An 8,076-nucleotide genomic window follows, 5' to 3' on the forward strand; every position below is an offset into this window, starting at 1 on the left:
GCAATTAAGCAGTAGAAGGTGCTATTCTGCAACCTACTATTATACACACCAACCTCCATCCTTGGCCCAGAGCTGGGTTCACCCCAGGTGGACGCTCTCAGCCTATTATTCCCTGTCCAATGTTCAAGAAAGCTTCTACACTGGCATCCAAAGCAGAAAACCAGATCTTGTCTAATAACCCCTATTCATAAAACAGAACGAAACACAATGACAGCTCAAGAGCCAGAGGACCTATCGAACCATCAGACCACTAATATGTCCAAGCACCCACACACACTTTGCTAAATGTTAACCTCAAGTACGATCTTAAGCGTAACTGAGACCGTCTACTTCTAAGACGACCCTGGTCACATTCAATAAATACAATAAATAAGAGTCAACGGAACAAATCCCTGTCCCCAACGAAGTCAGGGGCAATGAGGAATGCGGAGGAAACTGCCTATCAGGCCACGACACAGGAACAGGGGGTTTATCTTCACGTGCACAAGGAAGAAAGAGCAGCAGACACCAGGTGTGCAAAGGGAAGAGGCGAAGGTGGAGGAGTCTGAACATGTTTTTGAGTGTCCTTTAGTTTCCTATGTACTCTTCTGCCTCTGACGAGGTGGCAAAAAAAGGCCAGGCATGAGATGGGTGGAAAGAAAGCTGAAAAAGAAATGCACCCTTCCCCCATCTTCTCTCCTCTGTCCCCAGAAGAGCTGTGTTTGTCTGTGCAAACCTAGTCCCAAATATGGGAGAGAGAGAATGAATGTGTGTATGAAGAACAATGAGCCCTCAGCCTGGGAGAGAGAGAGAGAGAGAGAGAGAGAGAGAGAGAGAGAGAGAGAGAGAGAGAGAGAGAGAAAGAGAGTGTGTGTGTGTTCGAGCTTCTGCCTCTTTTCCCTGCGACCTCAACAACAACAGGGAGAGCTGGAAGCCAGCTTTCCATCCAGCCTAGGCCATCAAAATCAGAACTGGTTTATAATTTACGGTGGGATTAACTCCCCAAGCAAATCCAGGGAAGGAAATAGCTACCCAAAGATGATTTTATTATTGTACAGATCCATCCTCTCTCCCCTCCCCCCACAGACTGAGGCTAAAGAATCCAGTGTACACCAGACAAAAAAGGTCTCTCTTTAAATGGAAAGCAACTATCAAAACTGTTTCCAATCTAAGCACAAGATGCATTAATTTGTGTTGCATTAAAATGTTTGTTTTTATAATTCCCCAAGTGCTAGATACCTTTTACTAGATACCTTTTTTTGGGTTTTAAAAAAAAAAATTTTTTTTTTTTTTTTTTTTTGCTTTGGAGAAAGCTATTTCAGGATTCACACAAAACTACTTTCTAAATGTATCTTAAAATAGTAACACATACTGAAACATTTAAGACACCCAGTTTCCCAAGGACACATTTTGCTTAAATCAATGTTTGAAGTCTGTAATCCAGAAGAAAAAAAAAAATTGTAAGCAAACCCTTGGAAAAGAGGCAGAGGAAAATGACAATTCCACAATGAATCATTTTGTGTTCCTTTCAACAACTTCTCAAGCAACCAGTTTCAAAGGAAACCTAAAACATAAAACACTCCCCCCCCCCCCCCAACACACACCGTCGATGTAAAACTACTTCTCTCGTTTCCAAAACCTCTAACGTTTTTAAAATAGGAGCCGCTCTCTTTCCGAGGGCAGAATGAAGACATGAGAATAAGAATCCTATTCCGCTGCAAGTTGAGTCTGGTCTCATCATGTAGTCATCAGAGAACTAGAGATTGAGAACAAAAAACAAAACAAAAAACAAAAAAGAGCGAATCTTCTCCAGCGTGAAAAATGAAGACACGCAGAAAAGTCCCCCCCCCCCAAGACCCCCGAATCCACACACGGCAGGAGATGCTCCGCTCAGCCCGGCCCGCCCCGCCGCTCCGGGTCCAGCCGAGAACGGAGTCCCACGGACAGCTCAGCCCCCGCGGGCGAGCCCGGAGCGCAGGCAGCGGCCAGCGGGACCTCACCGGCCGCCGGGCCGCGTCCCTCGCCCTGGTTCTCCCGGACGTGCGCGGCGCCACACCGGCCTCCGCTCCCGGGCTCGCCCCGGACCGGGATCCACGCCCACCCCGCGCCCCGCGCCCCGGACCAGGAGCCAGAAAAGCAAGCACCCGCCACGCGCGGGCAAGTTGGAGACTTACCTTCCCCGGATGCGCTACACCATCAATGGAGGTGTGTTCGGCCGGCTCCCGGGAAAGCGGGGGGACGGGGCGGGAGGCCCACGGGGCTGGGGGCCGCCGGGCTCGGGCCGAGAGGGGCCGGCCGCGGGGGCAGAGGCGGGGCTGCGGGGCTTCCCTCCCGCGACCTTCCGTGCGGTCTCCAGCCGCTCCCAGCGCCTCGCTCGGCCGGCCCTTCAGCAGCGGGAGCCCAGGACCATGTCTGGTGCTGTTTTTCCGAGGGCGGGCGAGGGGCTCCCTGAGGATGCTGGTGGGTTTTTGTTTTTTTTTTTTCCTCAACTAGGAGGGGAAACGAGGCAGAGACAATGTGGGAGGCGAGCGCGGGGAGGCGGAGGCGGAGGCGGGGACGAGACCGAGCCGGGCGAGCGGGAGGAAGACGAAGCGGGGAGCGCAGGGGACGGCTCGCGAGCGTCTGTGGGAGCAGCGGCGCCTCAGCGATGGAGGCCGAGCCGCGGCGGGGTTGCTGCACCGACCCGCCGCCCACTCCGCGCTCGGGTCCGGCCCACCTCGCAGTATCGCGCCTCTCTATTGGCCCCTCGCGGCGTGACGCGCGCGGAGGCAGGACCAATGGGAGACGGAGACCGGGCGGAGGGGCGGGACCCCTCCTCTTTTTTTTCTTTTTTTCTTTCTCATAAAATGGGCAGAAGAGAAGGCGGGGAGCGGCCGGCTTCTGGCGACGCCGCGGCCCGGCTGCAGCGCGCGCCCCGGGACGCGGCCGGGCGGTGGGCTGGGCTCCGCGCGGGGCGCGTCTTGGTGCGGGGCGGGGGCCGCGGCCGCCGGGGGCAGGTCCCGGGGGCAGGATGGGCCGCGCGGTCCCGTTGCTCCGGCTATTACCCGGGTCACCATCTGCCTTTTCAGCCACTGAAGACGCGGGTTCACATCCCGGGGGAACACGGAGCGGGTTCGGACAGCCCGCTAGGGACTCTGGAAATTCTGATGAGCATGAACGTTTTCAAATAAGGCCGTGGCAAAAGATTAAGAAAGAGGAAAACGAGACTGGCGGGCCGCGCCGCCTTTTCGAAAAGAGTAAGAAAAAAAAGCCTGAAAAATCTCATCAGGGAATAAAGAAGGGACTATAACCGCCGACAGAGCGGGGATTTTAGAGAGAGAGAGCAATGTACACAACTCTGTGCCGTAAGTTTGGGGGGAGGAGGGAATAAAAAAAAAAATCTAAATATCACCTTTTTGTCTTTGAGAAACATCGTCTTCTCCCATCTCCCCGAAGACTGAGAAATCACAGGGTCTATGAGGCCATTAGGGGAGTGAGGGGCAGACCAAATACATCCTATTTAATATAATTTATAGGATTGAGGGGCCTTGGAAATTTTAATTATGATTAGCAGTTTTTTCATGCATAGCATGTTTACTGAGTTCTTTCACAGACCCTAGCATGACTCCAGGGTGAACCATCAACCTATTGTTCGCTTGTTAATATGCTTTAAATGCTTTTTGGTGTCCTTATGCCACACTTTTCCTGAAGGAGTTCACATCTGTATATAAAAATAATTAAGGGATAGCGCATAGCACAAAATAACTAACTCATTTTTTCATATAAAGTGATCATTTTTCTCTTTGGAATATCTATTCAGATTATAGTTTCACATCCAACATTTTTTGTAATGTTTTAATTGATTTCAGAGAGAGGAAGGAAGAGGGATTGAAACCTCAGTGAGAATCATTGATCTGCGGCCTCCTACACACCCTCTACTGGGGATCAAGACCAAAACCCGCATGTGCCCTGACCAGGAATCCAAATGTGACCTCCCACAATCACTGAACCACACTGGCTGGACCAACATTTCCTTTTAGGAAAAATTTAACTAGCAGATGTTATTGGACTGTGACCCACGAGATCTAAAAGCAAATAGGACTTTGCCATTACCTTTCCAAGTAATTTTTAAAATATTTTATTTGAATTTATTGGGGTGATGTTGGTTAATAAAATTATATAGGTTTCAGGTGTACAATTCTATAATACATCATCTGCATATTTGTATTTAGTGTGTTCACTGCCCGAAGTCAAGTCTTCTTCCATCACCATTTATCCCTCTATACTAGTGGTTCTCAACCTTTCTAATGCCGAGATCCTTTAATACAGTTCCTCATGTTGTGGTGACCCCCAACCATAAAATTATTTTCGTTGCTACTTCATAACTGTAATTTGCTACTGTTAATGAATCGTCATGTAAATATCTGTGTTTTCCGATGGTCTTAGGCTCTACAGCAGCAGTTCTCAACCTGTGGGTCGCGACATTAGAAAGGTTGAGAACCTGCTGCTATAGAGCCTAAGACCATCGGAAAACACAGATAGTTACATTACGATTCATAACAGTAGCAAATTACAGTTATGAAGTAGCAACGAAATAATTTTATGGTTGGGGGTCACCACCACATGAGGAGCTGTATTAAAAGGGTCGCGGCATTAGAAAGGTTGAGAACCACTGCTCTATACTTTCTTCTACCTCCGCTCCACCCCACCCCAGGAACTTTAAGGAAGAAAAATCCTGTCTGCGACAATTCCTTCAGCTGTGAAATGGGAAAACTGGTTAGTACTGCCTCATATACCTAATAATGTGAGAACTGAATTCTCACAACATAATAGATTCAATAAACATCTCTCCACATCCTAGATATGGATGAAACCATTCAACATCAGTTTGGAAATAGTGAGGGGTAAAGTGTATTAGATGGCTATGGTTTCATTCAAAATCCACGTTTACAGGAGCGTGGTTCCTAATCAGAGGTCAGCGGGTGGTGGGCAAATGGACATGGCGTCCCCGGTGAGCCTGTGGCTGCTGCAGGGTCATTCAGCAGTGACGAGGGGCTCTGAAGATCAGGAACCTACCTTTACTGTGGTATTAGGGAGGGGCGTCCTTTTCATTTGTTTATAACAATGTAAATTTAGGAACCTCAAAATTCCACATAGTTGTAAAGCATAATAGTATGGTATCGGGCCATAAAATTAGCAAACAATCCCACGCAGTCCAGCCATACAGCCAGAGAGTACATACAGCCTTCCTTCTGAGGATCAGAGAGGCTAAGGTAATAATAATACATTTTAATAAGAACATCTATGAAACCATTGATCAAAAGCTTATATGTCACAAGCATCAGGCCATGCATGTTGCATCCCTTAGCCCAGTGGTCGGCAAACTGCGGCTCGCAAGCCACATGCGGCTCACGAGCCTCGGTTTGCCGCTCTGTTGACTAATGAGTTTGCCGACCACTGGGATAGGGGCTTAATCACAAGGAACAACAACAGCCTGTAATTATTGGAATCGAGAGTCTAGCCCATTTAGTCTTGACAACAGTCCATGAAGTGTTATTATTATTATCTCCATTTTAAAGGTCAAGAAACTGGTCTTCGAGGAGTTAAATAACTTGCTTAAGGTAAAAGAGGTCAGATGGGTTGTTTTTCCATTATGAAATTAGAGTTTCCTGACCTAGCTGGTTTGGCTCAGTGGAAAGAGCATCAGCCTGCAGACCGAAGAGTCCTGGATCCTTACCCGGGCCCTGGTAAGGGTACACACAGGAGACAACCAATTGATGTGTTTCCTCACATCGTTATTTCTCTCTGTCTTTCCCTCTCTCTTCTACTCTCTCTAAAAATCAAAGGAAAAATATCCTCGGGTGAGGATTTAAAAAAAAAAAAGTTTCCTATTCTCTTTCCAGCAAGCTTTAGAAAATGGGGATGACTTTGGTTATTGAATCTGAAAATATCAAGAAGGACTTTGGTTAGTTGTTTTATGTATCTAACTACAGATAGAAGTGATTTTATTTTGTATACAGAGGTATCAGAAATGCAATACCAGCCCAGCCGGTGTGGCTCAGCAGTTGAGTGTTGACCTGTGGACCAGGAGGTCACAGTCAATTCCCAGTCAGGGCACCTGCCTAGATTGTGGGCTCGATCCCCACTGGGGGACATGCAGTAAGCAGCCACTCAATCAATGATTCTCTCTCATTATGGATGTTTCTATCTCCCTCTCCCTCTCTCTTCCTCTCTGAAATCAATAAAAATATGTTTTAAAAAAAGAAATGCAATACCATTATTTAAAAGAAGCCAGGAGGAAGGTTTAATAAATGATGTGACAACCAGATAGCGATATAGAAAAATACAATCAATGCAGAACATTTTTTAAACTAGATTCCTATCATTCCTAAACTCTCCCCAAAATTACACGTGGATATTTTTAAATGTAAAAACTGAATCACTAAACGACTATTTCTTAGGCTGAGTTTACTGGTGTTTATATTATTATTGTCCTCTATAACCTATATATAGATTATGCTTTTTCTTTTGTATATGTCAGATATTTTATGATTTTTTTAAAAAATGAAACCATGAAAGTATTAAAGGAACACTAAAACTTTTTCAAATCATGATTGAGGAAGTTCTGTCTACGCATGACAGGAAACCCAGGAGCCATAAAGGAAAAACACCAATAAATTTTACTGCGTAAATATTTTACATCTCTGTAAGGCATAAGAAACAACAAAGCAATGCAAGGAAGAAGCAGAGGGAAAACATTTTTCACACCTGAAATAGAGAGCTAACTTCCTTAACACAATATAATCATAATTAAATAAATGCAAATTAAAATCATCTCTTAGATTAGAACTCGTTTTTACTTCATAATATCCAGTATGATGGGGATGTGGGAAAACAGGCACTCTGATGCATTGTTGGTGAAAAAATATAACCGTACCATTTTTTAGAACACAATTTGGCACTATCTCTGAAGATAGTAAATAGCCATACCCTTTGGCCCAGCAATTCTAGAAAGCCATTCTACAAATAATTTTGCATAACTATACACAAATATATACAAAAAGCTTGCAACATTATTTATAATAGTGAAAACCTGGAAAAACCTAAACATCCACAATGAATAATGTTTAAACATACAATGGTATACTTGACAGGGTTCAAAAAGAATTAGGTAAATCTGAATTGATATGGAATGATAACCAGGATTCAGAGTTAAATGAAAAAAGCAAGTCACATCACAGTTATGTAAAGTATAATTCTATTTGTAATTTTAAAAGGACAAATTTGTATATACTTCAAAAATGTCTAGAAACATAGCTACCAGGAGAATGTAGTCCACTGGGCACGGAACGGAGAGTGAGGAGGGAACATGAGACTGACTTTTATACAGTCTACTGTTTTGTGTGATTTTTTTTCTCTTCACATCAAGCATGTATAATTTTTATAATTAAAAAAAAGAAAAGAAATTTGCCCTGTTGGTTTGGCTCAGTGGATAGAGCATCGGCCTGCGGACTGAAGGGTCCTGAGTTCAATTCCTGTCAAGGGCACATGTCCAAGTTGTGGGCTCAATTCCCAGTGGGGGGCGTGCAGGAGGCAGTCGATCAGTGGTTCTCTCTCATCGTTGATGTTTCTCTCTCTTCCCTTCCTCTCTGAAATCAATAAAAATATTTTTTTAAATAAATAATAAAAACTCACCAAAAAAAAAAAAAAAGAAATTTAAGTTCTATGAACATTTCACTGGCAACTAGTCTTCGTAATTCACCAGAAGTACTCAAGCTTTAGAACAAGTCAATTATTTTCCTCTAAAATGCCTTAAGATGCCCTGGCCCGCTGGCTCAGTTGGTTGGAACATCATCCCATTCACCAAAAAGGTTTCAGGTTTGATTCCTGGTCAAGGCACAAACCTAGGCTGTGGTCCGGGTGCATGCAGGAGGCAGCGGATCGATGTTTCTCTCTCGCATCAATGTTTTTCTCTATCTCTTTCCCTTCCTCTCTCTCTAAAAATCAGCAAAACATAACCTCGAGAGAGGATTTTAGAAAATGTCTTCAGGAGACCTGGGTGCTTTATCAAGTCTGATAACAAATTGAAGCTTGTTTCTAGGCATTTTCTTTGAAATT

At 45.0% G+C, this 8,076-nt stretch overlaps 1 protein-coding gene and 1 long non-coding RNA gene across 2 annotated transcripts in view; one reads left to right on the forward strand and one right to left on the reverse strand.

The window, feature by feature from the left end:
- RERE (arginine-glutamic acid dipeptide repeats) overlaps positions 1-2,454 on the reverse strand; it is a 397,399-nt gene extending 394,945 nt beyond the window's left edge. Inside the window, exon 1 of the mRNA XM_008151740.3 lies at positions 2,154-2,454. The gene's annotated coding sequence lies outside the window, so the exon portion shown is untranslated. The remainder of the gene's footprint in view (positions 1-2,153) is intronic.
- LOC129150222 (uncharacterized) lies at positions 1,932-4,147 on the forward strand. Its single transcript, XR_008556948.1, has 3 exons — positions 1,932-2,184; positions 3,048-3,323; positions 3,828-4,147. It is a non-coding gene; the product is annotated as an uncharacterized LOC129150222 (long non-coding RNA).
- The last annotated feature ends 3,929 nt before the right edge of the window (positions 4,148-8,076 follow it).

This window comes from Eptesicus fuscus, chromosome 9 (genome assembly GCF_027574615.1).
Source record: "Eptesicus fuscus isolate TK198812 chromosome 9, DD_ASM_mEF_20220401, whole genome shotgun sequence".
Lineage (NCBI taxonomy): Eukaryota > Metazoa > Chordata > Mammalia > Chiroptera > Vespertilionidae > Eptesicus > Eptesicus fuscus.